We start from the raw sequence: 14,318 nt of genomic DNA, 5'->3' as shown, positions 1-14,318 counted from the left end.
TAGCATGAAGTAGGATTTGATAAATTACTCAAATGTTTGTTATAAACCAAAGGTTTTGAATTTTAAGTAGAAAAATATATGGTACGCATATTTTGGTGATTATCGTCAGCAGCATGTTTTTTTCCTAGATAATTAAAAGATCTACTGTTTCAGACATTCTCTGAAGTTTAATAGGAAAGAACATGTAATTTTGGCATTTTGTGTTTAAAGGACTTTGTTTAAAATTTTTTTACAGTCAATTAAGATTAAGAATGGGTTTAATTAACAGGTGATGGCAAGAAAACATTCTGTCCTGGGAATAGGGTGAACTATGCTACTGGTATACTTTTGATAGCCAAAATACATATGTACATGTGTCTGCATCTTTACGTATGTGTATGCGAAGACAAACAGCATTTCATTTGGAAATCCGTGTTTAATACAATGTGTCCTTTAGCTCAATAACGGGAGGAGTATGTTAAACATCATTTTAAGCCTAATGGAAAAGTTTCTGACAACTAGACATTAGCTCATAGTATCCACAGTCATCTTAAGCCTATGACTATTGTTTGTTATCAAGTGTGACTTTTGGAAGAAAAAATGCATTATTGCTTAACAAATTACATTGCAGTAGTGTCCTGCGCTCTGTTTTGGTTTATAGATGGCTAATTAAAAGCATCCAAAAGCTAAGAATTAATCAAAAAGTTACTCAGACATTTTGAATGCCTCCTTGGGAAGATGAGCGCCTCGTTCTGTCGTTTGTCTGTCTTGCAGAGTAATCCTGCAGGATATGTCTGAAAGGAAACGCATGGGTCCCTACGAACATGGCCTCTCCAGGCACTGGGGTGGGCTGGCCCAGGGCCAGGCTGTCTAATGCCAGGTGCCTGACAGCTCTTGGAGCCGGCCATGGGATCCGCACCATGTGGTGAGGATCCTGGGACCGGCCCTAGGCAAGGTGCTAAACTGGTATAATACATAAAAAAAAAGAAAAAAGGAGAAAAAAAAAGAAACCATACAGCCCAAGGCTCCAACCCACAAATGTTATAGAGTACAAAATACTTTCCTGCTACTATTTAAATTGTCCCAGAGCATCTATAAGAAAGTTTTAGAGCCCAATCCACCTAGCAATAAAACATCCATCCAAGAATGGCAGTAGATTTTGATAACTTGGTTGTGAGGGTTATGTAGCAGCTGATTAAAACATTCTGTGAGAAAACTGCCTTTATTACTAGTTTACTTCAAAGGTTAAGAGAGAAATTATCCAGCATTATATTATCATATTGATCACTTTTAAAAATGTACCATTTGCTCACTACCTCAGAATCCTTCACCTACAGCTGGTGAAATAGGAATATGGGCTACTAAATACATGTACCAGGCAGTAAAAAGCAATGGTTAACTCAATCATTGCAAATTAGTACGTGCTACTTTTCATGCACGGCAAAATTGCTTTCAGAAAAAAAAAAAAAAACAACCATCCTCTACACCGCAGAGATTTCAAGGCACAGAGAATCAAAAAAAGAGAGAACTAGGGAAAGGTTGAAAGTTCTGGAAAATGTAATTTCCTCCTTCTTTTCTTTTTAACCTATTCCAGTGAATAGAGAAGAATTTCAGCAAAACATTCAGATCTGGATAGAAATATCCCTCACATTAAAAGGAAACAAAGCCCCAGATCTGTAGTGAGAATACAGAAAATTTTCAGACTTGAGCATCAACTGGCAATTAGACTTGAAAGGCATTTGGGTCCAATAGAAGTCCTGAGCTCCTACCAAAATCAACAGTCTAATTGTCTCAGCTGAAACTGGGGCTTAGCTTTTGGGTTTCCTGTAACTAAACCCTGCCACAAACAGCTCTGCTAAGTTTTTCCTCCAATAAAACAAAATGCAGCAAAATTAAGATAAATACAAGAGACAATGAAGATGAGTACGTAGTTCCCAATGTAAGGCAGGGAGCAGCTGTTAGAGAAAGCTTGTGAACATATAAAACTAGGGCTTGCCAGTTCTATATGGCTGATATGACAGTTCTTCAAAAATAAACAATCAGACATCTGAAAGTAATTGCTAGACTAAGGGATTTAAGTTTATTTTATTTAAGCAATAAGGTATTTTAAAAATGCACTCAGAATGTCTAGCTTGCTTCAAATTGCTTTGGTTTTCTACACAGTGTCATGGTAGTCACTACCCATCCAAATGTGGTATTTGAATAATATTTTTAAATTGAAAAAAGACAATCGAAATGAAGAAAATAAAACTATTCTGAAAGGTTACCAGAATGCATGGTTCAGTTTAACTTCAGACACTTCATAATCTGATCAAGAAGGAGACTGAAGAAATGCATTGTGCTGAATTTGTAGGCACTGAGTCAGATGATGAAGTTATTCAATTTTATGTGGTCTTACTGAGGTCTGATCTAGAAATCAAAGGAAAATCTAAGTGATTGAAATTAACATCTCAGTTTGTATATTTTGATGTTCTTTCTCTTTGTCCTTTCTCCTGTTGCCTTTTACGCTTCCATGTTTAAATCTTATGAACACCATCTTCTTCTGTGTCCTCAGATTCCTCCTCATTTTCTTGTGCTCCACGTTCCTCCATGCAATCTCCACATATGTGCTAACAAGGATTAGTTTGCTGATAATCCTTTTCCCTTGTCTGACTTGGGGAGTTGGAAGTCCTAGAGAGTTTTAAGGAATTTAAACCTCAAATCCTTCATGCGTTTATGAAAATGTTATCTTACATTTTCAGGTCCATTGATTTTTCAGCAGAAGTCAGTGGCCCAGCTCCTTTTGTCACTCCAGAAAACCTAGCTTCGGATTCCTCCCAGCAGTTCTGATGGGAGGAAATTAAAAGGGAATTACAAAAGAAAAAATCTCTTCCAAGCATAGCAGTGTTATTCAATAGCTTAGAAATTTCCTTCTCTTTTCCTATTGGCAAATGTGGTTTCTTTAACTAATCCAAACATTATTGTGCATATATCCAAGGGTTGCTTTTGTCTGCATTTTGAACAAGAGGGGCTTCTTTTGGGCTTTAGTAGTGATAACTGACACAATAAGCTCTGGTACTGTGAGCACAGAAAAATGACGAGATGAACTTGCCTCCACAAATCATTCCATTTCGGGTGATTCCACAGATACCTCCTGCTTGCTGTTAGCAACCATGATGATAGGTTTATGATCCCAGGCTGTGCAAAGCAGAGCCCATAGGACCAGCTGCTCTGCAAATTCTCTGCCACTCCAGGCCCAGCTCCCCAGCCCACCTCACATGTGCACACACAGACAAGCTCACTTCTGGTCCGTGGAGACAAACTTGCCATTAATGTTTTGTTGCCTCTTTGCCATGTGAGGAGAATCAGCCAAACCAATGTGCTTAGCCAGAAAAAAGGCACTTTTTTATCCTGATAACAGCAAGATACAGAAGGCAACGTCTGTCTGATTTGGGAATCTGCAAGTCTTTTAATGGGCTTTGCAGTAAGCATAAATCCTCCTATGTGCTGAAGTGTGTGGTTTGATAACAGATAGTTCAGTAACACCAACATATAGAACATATAGCTGCAGTCATCACGTTGCAAACATATTCCACATGTTTTCCCATAGATTCTATGTCCAGAGATAAGTAGCACTAAGCACACCTCCTTCTTTCAAAAGCCTCATTAGCATGATTGGTCAATGCAGCAATTCCTTCTGGACTCGCCGAGTTTCTTTAGGAAACACCAATGCATTTTCTGTGCATGAGTCTCTCCAGAAATGTCACATTTTTGTCCTTTTTTCTAGACCCAGAGGGTTTAGATGCAGTAATTTTGCCTTGCAAAGTTCAGAGAACACTACCACAGTACAAAGTAAAACTTGAAATACAGTCACAAAGAATACCCAGTTAGTAGTTAGCTCACAAATATATCAGGTTGGTAAGTGAATCGTCAGCTAAAATACTTGCTGTACACTTCAATTTTCTGTTTAGTTTCAAAGGAGTTCAATGTAGCTGCTGGGTTTTATTTCAATAAAAGGTTATGGGTATCCTTATCTTTTCTGAATTGCAATAGATACACAGTGTCTAATATTATAGGTAACAGCTGTATTCCATAGGAACACTTTCTACTTTACCAGGAATGGAGGAATACCAGAGCACAATGCTGAAATCAGGGATGTTTTAGTTGAGAAGCTGACGCAGGAGTTTACTGGACACATTTCTGGACCATTTACTCCATAGTAGCCTGAGTATTTCTGGCATAAATGGGAGACAGTGTAAATGGGGCCAGCTAGGGAGCACTATGGCATCAGCACACAACATGGAAATGTGAGCCATGCCAGCTGATGGCTGCAGAATACTTGCTTGCATGCTGACTTGCTTGCACTATGGGTATTTTTAAGCAACCCACAGCACAGAGACTTAGTATTTTGAACCTGCAAGGGATTTGGAATGTGCTCAGGCTCCCCCTCCTGCCCAGTGCCCGTGAAGCTGTCTCCCAGCACATGATAAACTGGGAAGACAGAAAAAAAGCAACAGTGTGGAGACAGTGCTGACAGAGTAAATAGAAATTTGAGCTTACTGGACAAAGTTCTCAGTTTGCAGTGGAAGGTCATAAGGATTTCAGGCATTTTTGGTATTTTGTCTCTGCTGTCTGTATGAGGCAAATGAAAAAAAAAAGAAAAAAAAGAAGAAAAAAAAAAACCAAACAAATAACCACCCTGATAGACAGCTTCCAATTTTGTATACTTGGCATCTCAGCTCAGCCTGAAAGAACACAGGAAGCTCTGTCTACTATTATTTGAGGACATGCCACCCTAGTAAAGCATTAACACATACTCATGCCCAGATTTCCTGGTCTTTTTTCATGTGACATTTGATAATCTAAAGAGCTTACCCTGCTTCAGTTAATCCAAGTGGCCCGCAGTTCTAAATGCAGTATTGAATTTAGCATGGGGAAGAAGAGTCAGAAAATGTTAACTCTTAAAAGGTGATATTCCTCTTCTTTCACCCAGTGCATGGTCACATTACAGTGTCAAATGCTTTATGAGAAACCTTCTACAGTCTGTAACTGAAACAAAGAAGACTTGGAGGAGTCCAATGTATTCTATAATTTTTGCCCCAATTCATTCTCTTTTGGGTTTTGTCACATATAACAACATCTCCTCTAGGAAAAGCTTAGCTCTGGCCTGTGAAATACTAATGGTGACATTTTTATTTCCTGGTCTCAATTAAACTTAAATGAAGTGAAGTCTGTTTTGCTGGAGGTACGTAACCTCAGAAGACTAAAGAAGAGTTTTACTACTCTTCCTCTGTAGCTAGGAATTGAGTGCAATCACTGCTTTTTTGTAGAACTGCTGCTTCCGTCATCTCAGCCCTGCATTGCTGAAGCAACAAATTAGAAAAAAAAATTATATTCATCCCGTTTTTGAGTTCATCTCGTGGGCAATGGAATATCCAGAGATACCTTAGGAGAGCAAATAGGATTAAATAGTAAAAACAGGACAGTAGGCAATACTGTATTGGCTCAATTTTTTGTACAGTAGTTCATTCAGCCTTTCAAAGAGACTTTTACTTTGTGTCCCTATCTTTGTAACCCCACATGAATCTTAGCAATTATACAGTGGGATGTTGCTGTGCACGTTACAAAAGCCAACCACTCGAGCCTTTGTTGTGCCTACAGGTGCAGAGAGGCACCTGGGGGTTTCCCTGCCATTGCTGACAGCATTAGGGGAGACCTGCTTCCAGCCCCAGCTGCCTGGCTGCTCTGAGAACCTTTTCCTGCAAGCTCAGGAAAAACTGTTCTAGCTGCTACTAAACACAGTCCAAACCATATTTTGTTGTTGATTTCCTTCACTGTCGATTTCCTTCACTGGATTTTCTTCACTGCACCAGTTGTTTCTTCCACATGGCTTACAAGAGCAGTACTGCCACACAAGTGTTCAATGGCTGTGGGGAGCTAAATGTAGAAGATCTCTCCAGGCCCTTTTCCTTGACTTCTCCTTCTTTTTTATTTCCTCTCCTCCCTCACTTTCTACCTACAGATCAAGAATTTTGCCGTTAGATTTAGTAATAGGGAATGGAGCAGAATAAACACCTAAACACACAGCATAATGTTGCCTCCTCCTACCATGGTCAAGTGCAGGATACAAACACCCTTTTATGTGTGCTTAAACCTAGACAGGAATGAATATAACTCCTAAATAGGAAGTATAACTGCAAAGGAACCGCAGACACTCTCAAAATTCATTTTCTTTCTTCCCTAAATATGAAAAGATTAAGATCAAAGGGTTGCTGTTCAACACTTTCTTCCAGCTCAAAGCAGAGCACATTCCACCACAATCCACTTCTGGGTTAGACAGAAAACAAAGCCCCTTGCCTTCAGATGAACAAGAGATAGTGTCGGAAAAACTAAACAAAGACTAAAAGACAGAAAGCCAGAAGGGACTGAAAGGGAAAAATGAGTCTCTTTTCTCAGGTAACAAGTGATAGGATGTAAGGAAATTACCTCAGGTTGCCACAGGGAAGGTTTAGATGAGACATTAGGAAGAATTTCTTTATAGAAAGGGTGGTCAGGCATTAGCAAGGGCTGCCCAGAGAAATGGTGGAGTCATGATCCCTGGAGGTATTTAAGAGACACACAGACATGGCACTAAGGGACACAATTTAGTGATGGGCTTGGCAATGTTATGTTGGTGGTTTGACCTGATGGTCTTGAGGATCTTTTCCAACCTAAACGATTCTATGACTCTATTTGTTAAGGCTCAGCTTTGCCCTGGCCAATGCCAGGAATATGCTGTTTTGAAGTAGCTGTCTCTCATTAATCATAACATGATAGTTCTGGCTTGAAGGCAGTATAACACAGCTGCATCCCAGCAAACACTATGTGAAGATGTAGCCATGACACCAGTAGCACCCAAATAAAGGACAATTAGGAGAATACGTCTTTATTATTTTGCTTTAAAAATAATGTCATGCAACTGCCAGGGCTGTACCTGTGCTCGAGTGGATCGCTCACGCCACCAAGGGGCAGCTTCAGTAAGGAGCCATCTGAGCTCTCAGAGCTTTGACTCCCCAGGAAAAGCAGCTGCATTTCCAATACTGCTCAAAGCTTCCTCCAGCAAAGAATCAAACTGGCAGTAGTACACATCAGTAGCTAAATATGTACGCATTGATTTGACCTTCAGATGCACTGCTGAAGCATTTGAGATTCACTGGGCTTGATATTATAAACGTATTTGCTAACTATCCGTTTTTTTATCTTGGTTACAAATAAGGATTCGTAAACATCTGATCCTCTGATTACTGCCACAGATTAGTTATGGTGACTGTATCTGAACCTGCATTAGAGAAATCATAGAAAATGAGTTTCAAACATCAATTCCATTTCGTCTTCTAAAGATTGCCACAGGGAATCAAATAGAACTCGATGCAAGGCTTACAAAGGCAACACTGCTCACACCAACTGGCTGTCTCTGAGCTGCTCCATCCGGTATTGCTTTAAGCCTAGCTCTACACCAGCGTGTGGCTGTGGTGCCAAAAAGAAAAATGCGCCAAATGACAGCTGTAGACACAGTACCTTGTCCTTAGGAATAACAGCATACCCTTTGGACAACTGTGCAAGTGCCAACCTTTCCACTGCTTTCAGAGGCCCCTTTCCACCATCCCTTTTAGCTCTTTTTTCACTCTTTCACTTTCATTTGCACTACCTTGCCCTTAATGCATAGCAAACAGCTGAGCTTTGAGGTGGGGGCAGCCAGATGGGACTCAAGCATTTCTGGAAAAAGATCAAATGGCTCATTTCTGCTTTAAAAAAAAAAAAAAAAAAAAAAAAAATTAAAAACTTACTTTCGTGGCTTTAAAGCCAGGGTTAATAGTTAATGTACAAAAGCAAGACAATTTCAGGAGGCTCCAAAACATACAAAACAACGATCCAACCCAGGATAAATGATAACATGGAGACAAAGAAATGTGTCCCTTTAAGATAGCAAAGGCAAACAATCCTGAAAGCCAATGTAATTAAAGGCACAAGGGGAGTACTCGTGGTGAGGGATGAGAGCATAAAAACAATTGCATTTACCCAGACCAGTCAATGAATGCAGAAGCAGCAATAGCATATGGAACCTGAGCAATACAGTGAAGGTTTAAGGAAAACTGTGGCTAGCACCTACAGGGCCATATTAACTGCAAATACAGTGTCCAGTTTGCATGAACCAAATAGAATATGCAATATGACAATATGGCACATACAGTAGTAAGGCTAGAAAAAAGGCAGCAAAAATGCAGCATCTAGTATGAAATAAAATTAAACTTAAAAAGCAGCTCCAGTCCTGGGATACCAAGAGACAAATCCATCTGACTTTGTTTAAGCAAGCCATATGGGTGGAATGTCCTGTTTTAATTTCTCTTTTGGCCTCTACTACATTGTTTATCTTGAACGCTCATCTTCTTGACAAATATATTTTGAGGAACTTTATACTTTCAGGTCTCATAGCGCTGAAGAGAACCTGAATCAATGTGTCTGCTCATCAAATGTGGCTTGTGGTCTCTGTGTGGTTTTATTTCAAGTCAAAGGTTCGCAGAGACCAAGAAACAATGTAGTATATGAACGAGCTTACTGCCAACACAAGTTTCTTCTCTGCATAAACGTGTTAGATGCAGGCAAACAAGAGAATGATAAGAAAAGGCTGATTAATCACTCTAGTTCTCATTAAAATGATTTTCAGAGTAAGTAAAGAGTGTCAGAACCATTCTGCAAATGAGGAACAAGAGAATATTGCCACAGAACATATGGCAATACCCGTACTGCAGCCCAGGAGAATCTACAGCATATTGCAGAGGTATCAAAGCTTAAGTTCAATTCTAAAACAAGTAGTGTGGGTACCACCAGGCAGCCAGGTTGCAGCACCTTGATGTTCAGTACAGGTTGGACCATGCAAAAAAAGTCAGAACTGGAGATAAATACCAGGCAATGTATATACACATGCAGACAGAGTGGAGGCTGGTGGGTTAGGTCTGCCTTTTCCACAATTAAATTAAAAAATGATACTCTGAGCAACTTGCCCAGGATCAGAGAGGTAGTTTTGAACAGCCTTACACATATACTTTAAATCCTCTAGTTGTGTTACAGTCTGAGTCGCCAGCTTGAGCAATGGTGTCTGGACAGATCAGCCTGGGGCTCACAGCCAAGTTTTGCCACTCATGCCATCGTGCTGTGATGTGACCAAGCAAATAGGAGTCAAGTCCTGTGTAGTCATTTTTCCCAGAGGCAGGGGTCAACCCATTCTCTAATTCAGCAATATTAGACAGTGTATAATCCACCTTTTGTCTTTTCCAGAGATTCTGGCACATCTAAGTCTGTCTTTAAGAGTTCAGAGGGAAAAAAAATAACAACCAGGTATTTACTTACTTTTCAAGGGGCAGTTTTTCCTATTAGGAGACAGCAACAATTATCACAGTTTTAAATTATCATTTTCTAATCCCTTCCCCTCTTTCCCACTGTTGCAAAGAAAGAGTCAGAAGACTCAGCATGTGCTTGTTTCACCATTTTGATTCAGAGCACCAGCCTCACATTCAGGGATAGCAGCTGTGTTATACTTGAAGTAAAAAAAGAAACACAAAAACAAATTGGCTTTTCAGGACCTGAACTCTGCCACCTCAGCTCATTTCTACAGTTGTGCTTTGGCAGCACACAGCTGAGCAAGGCTATGGATGTGTGTTTTAGAACAAGGTAGCCTTCTAATTTCATTAAGAATCTTCTATACAATATTACAAGGGAAAAGTGTGGCACCACTGCATTTCCTTCCAAACTAACTCAATTTAGGACCATTGCTTTATTGCTTTCAGTCAGTGAGGCATCATCACCAAGAGTGAACAAGACTGAACAATGAGAAAGTTTGAAGTGTCTTTGTAATGAGTTCAACACGTTTCAAAGACCTTGGTCCCCTCATGCACCAATTTTCTTGGGTTGGACAATGATCAAACACAATACTGTGCGTAGCCAGCACACAATATACGTGATCACTTGGGTTAAATTATAAAAAAGACTAACATCTAACTTGTCCGTGTCATGTTATTTGGCAAAACTAATGATATAATTAAATGGGTCCAAATATCAAAACCACATGTATCTGCTTACATTTATACTTTTTTTCCATTTACGAAATAATGCTTTCGTTAGAGAATAAGATTCAATGAGCTTCATATGTACTGGTGGAGTCCTGCAACTCAATAATTTCTTCATCACAATGGCAAAAGAAATTCCAGCACAAATAATCTAGATTTATAGAGCTGATTGCAGTGTTGGCACTTGGCCTGCAGAGCTCTCTAGCAGGCCAAAGAGAAGTAGTCCTTTCCGCAGGTATGAAGTGGGCTGGCTGACAGCATCAGCAAAGCCATGGTGAATGATACGGGCAGAACATTTACAGCCCTGTTCCTTGCTAAACTAGAAATCTTTAAGTACAGTGCGTCAGTTCCATGAGTGCTTTAAGCAAACTCCTGCAGGAAATGGGATCCATGCACTCGTTTTCTAGGGAGTTCCTTGTAAAACAATAGTCAAGTCTGAACATAAGTATGCATTTTAATTGAATTTATAGGTTTACTTTACGTTTTGTTCCCTCCTTCTCCTACTGCCTGTAGGATTGTACATCAACAGACACTAAAAGACTGCTTTCATTTAATTAAAGGGGATCTTCATTGCCAGTCAAAAAATAATAATAATAATAGTAAAAGATACCAGATATATGAAATAATGTCTGTTCTCATGACATCTTCAGCCCTGTTTCCAGGAAGATTTTGGGATAGTTTTGAATAGATGAAACAAATGATAAGAAGAAAAAACACTTCCTTAAAAAAGAAAGACAAAGAGAGAAAGACAGGAAGACAGGAAGGAAGGAAGGAAGATCAAAAGGAAGGCTTTCCTCCACTTATCTTGCAACTCTTCTATCTTAGGAAGTTTTTCTTTTAGCTCAGAGACACTAGGCAAATAACGTTCATCTGTGACATCCAATTGATTCAACATCAAGGCCAAGTTGGATGGGGCCCTGGGCAGCCTGTTATAGTATTAAATGTGGATTTTGGTGGCCCTGTCTGTGGTGGGGGGCGGGGTGATGATCCATGAGGTCCCTTCCACCCAGGGCCATTCTAGGATTTTATGATTCTATGATTGGTTCTATGATTCTATGATTCATGATTCAGTTAAGTGTCCTAATTGGCATAATATCATCACTATCAGTAAATTCATCTAGGGAAATATCCGGATTCAGTGATGTTGGTTATTCTGCATGTATGCAGGAATTACCTCTCTGCAATCAACATGCCACCATAAAGCAAGGGCCAGAAGTGGATACCTGTTCACTGCGCAACAGTAGACTGGGGTCTGGGAGTCCTTTAGCTAATTTAAACCAGAGTGATTCCTATTTTACTGCCTGAAAATGGGAATTTTGTAGATCTAATTCAACATTTGTTCCTCGCCAAAATATTTTGCACTGGCACTTATTGTTGGAAAGGCCAGATTTTGCCTACTGCCAAGAATTTAGTAAAACAGCCAAATTCTTCAGTTCCTAATTGAGCAAATTTCTCGTAGTTTTGCTTGATCAAGAAAGACAAGCTATGGTGAAATGCATGGCTAACTGCCTGGGTATTTAAGTGTATAGTTTGAGGGCCATATGAAAATATCTAAAAACTATTGAGTTTGATACAAGTTATAGCTCACATTAAAAAAATAATGGAGTTGTCTATAAATGTCAACTTGCCAATCTGCACAAGTGACCAGTTCCCTGGCTGCTGAATTTCACAAGCTTCTAATGTTGCTAGCTGCCACATGGAAGTGATTAATCAAGTCACTCGAGAAAAATCTGTTACAGATCATATGGGGTTTGCTTTACTGCTGTACAGGCATAAATTACTGAACTCTAGGAAATCTTATTCCTCTTTTTTTTTAACACACATTTATATGTATTTATATATACATCTACATATTTGCCAATGTACTTGATGCATGGGAACTGATAAGACACAAGCCAGGACTACTAGCCAGGAAAGTTCTTCAACAATACTGTGTTAATAAGTTTGCATTTCCAAAGGAAAGATAAGTAGGTTTATCTTCTCTTCCGCCATTTATCAATATACTGTGAATGTAGAATAGTGTTGTGTGGTCTCAGTATACTGATTACTGCAAGTGGAAGGAAGAGGAAAAAAGCACAAATTCCACTCTGGATCATTTATCATGTTTCAGTCTTTTGAAGACAAGTTTATTGTAAGTGTCAAATTTAATAAAGATAAGGACTTTGTTACAAACTGAAGGCCCAAGCACCTGATCATTAATATTATATCAAAAAAGGAAATGATTTTTGACTGACCAGTGTTAGGAGACTGCCTTCTTTGGGGAATACATACAAGTACAAGTCAGGATGAAACTAGGTGTAGCTATTAGTCATAGATAAAAGAGAGATAAAACAAGGAATTCGGGAAAAGGAGAGGCAGGGAAAAAGTTAACTGCAGTTACCAAAGGTGATTTATGAGTTTTGCACAAGCGTACATTAGGAGAAAATCAAGTCCAGAGCCTAAATAGGCAAAAATAAAACTGACAAAAAATATGAGATACTGCACGCTGAATCTGGGGGACTTTTGTTTGGCTGTTTTTGTGTGTATGCGTTTCTTTACTTTCTTGGCAATTTTTATGACTGGTTTCTCTTGAGGGTAAAAAGAAGAAAAAGAGAAGCATACTTCTTTCTTCTACAGATCCTTCCAAATCTGCATTTAAAAGCAACAGCATTGCCTTCTATCACTAGTTTGTACATTTTGCATACAATGTTTTAAGGGATGAAAAACTCTAAACTATAATTCTGCCTTCCATCCTCTCTCTGAAACATTACATTCAAAAAACTCTGATGAAAAAAGAAAGAGCTATCCACTGCAAATAGGGATGCCCGCAATCCCTCACTACCTAGGAGCTCTCAGAGGAAAGAGATTAGATTGCCCCTCAGCTGCAAGCACAGTTCAGCAAAACCACTAGGAGCTCAGAAATGACTTCACCTCTGTCCCTCAGATCTCAGCCCAGCTTTCCTTCAGGCATTCTTCAGGTTGCAGCCAGCCAGTGCTGCAATATGGTTATGCTACACAATGGAAAGATGCAGTAATACTAGCAAAGCTGACTTTGGAGGTTCTGGTGTTTAGTTTAGTTTTATTATTATTATTATTATTATTAGTGTTGTTGTTGTTGTTGCATTATTGTTCTAACCGCTTTTCATCTTTATGCATACACACGTGGATTTACAGGCAGGGACTTTCATCCCCAGACACTGTTAAGGGTTGCCTCAGCTAGAAGCATTTTGCCATCCAGTATTACTTTAGCAACAAAGTAATGCTGCTCTACACACAGGCCAGATTTCACTCTACTTAAGTACCGCTGCTTGCCAAAGGTTTCTAGGGTTCACAAAGCTGCAAATACATATTTGGGAAACATCAGTACATGGATAACTATTAGCACAGCCTGTGAGTATGGTTCTGCTGAGTTCAGTCCTGTAAGATCTAACCAACCTGTCAATTCTTTTATTGAATTTATTGGAAAATTTGTAAATTTGATAAAAAGCTCAGCCCTAAGAAAGCAGCTCTCTAACCGAACTCCAAGCCTATGGACTACAATTATGTACCTCATAGCACCTATTGTTCTTGTACAGTTACACGAGTCTTCCACAAAGTACCTTAGAAGTATTTCTATTAATGATTTCTGCTATCATCTGAAAATCTGAGCAAGTTTCTCAACCTAGCAAAAAAACGAACTTAGACTGGATGTCTTAGACCCATGTCACAGTCAAAAACAAACCAGCTGTCCCTGTAAGACTGCTGACAGCCACACTCCGTTGTTTGGAGAACCAATGCTGCCTCCCTGCAAGTGAAATATTTGCCTACTGGACTTATTTTGGATTTGGTTAAGCCATGGCCTGGAGGTTGCTGTGAATCTTTTGCTCCAGTGCTCAGCAGTAAGAATCTGATGGAAAAAGTTTGTGGGGAAGAATAGGATTTTTACTGAGGTGCAATGATTTCTGTAACTGTAGATCTTCTGTAGTCAGTCTTTGTTATGTTAACTGCATCACCCCCGGAAGAGCTAGCACATGCTTTAACCATTCCTTTAAATAATATACAAGATGAATTAAAGAAATAGGTATCTGCCTGAAAAAAAATCCAGATTTTAAAACAAAAGGAGGACCAGGCAGGGAAAAAAGACGCCTTAGTTGATTGACAACATGGGATTTAAAATCTTTCAGATCCTAATCCACGAAGGGATGTTTGCATCTGGCCTTGTAATGGAGTCCACATGCCTGAATTAGATGCCTGGACTCCGTGCATGTGCGAAAAGGAGTTAAGTGCCTCAGAGGGGGA

General features: G+C 39.4%; 1 protein-coding gene across 4 annotated transcripts in view; it reads left to right on the top strand.

Moving 5' to 3' along the window:
* COL8A1 (collagen type VIII alpha 1 chain) overlaps positions 1-14,318 on the top strand; it is an 86,356-nt gene that overhangs the window by 55,615 nt on the left and 16,423 nt on the right. The window lies entirely within an intron of this gene.

This window comes from Centrocercus urophasianus, unplaced genomic scaffold (assembly GCF_019232065.1).
Source record: "Centrocercus urophasianus isolate 14NV4802_14NV808 unplaced genomic scaffold, USGS_Curo_1.0 seq_12, whole genome shotgun sequence".
NCBI lineage: Eukaryota > Metazoa > Chordata > Aves > Galliformes > Phasianidae > Centrocercus > Centrocercus urophasianus.
Note: the sequence above shows the minus strand (reverse complement) of the source record. Positions and strands in the feature narration are given on the sequence as shown.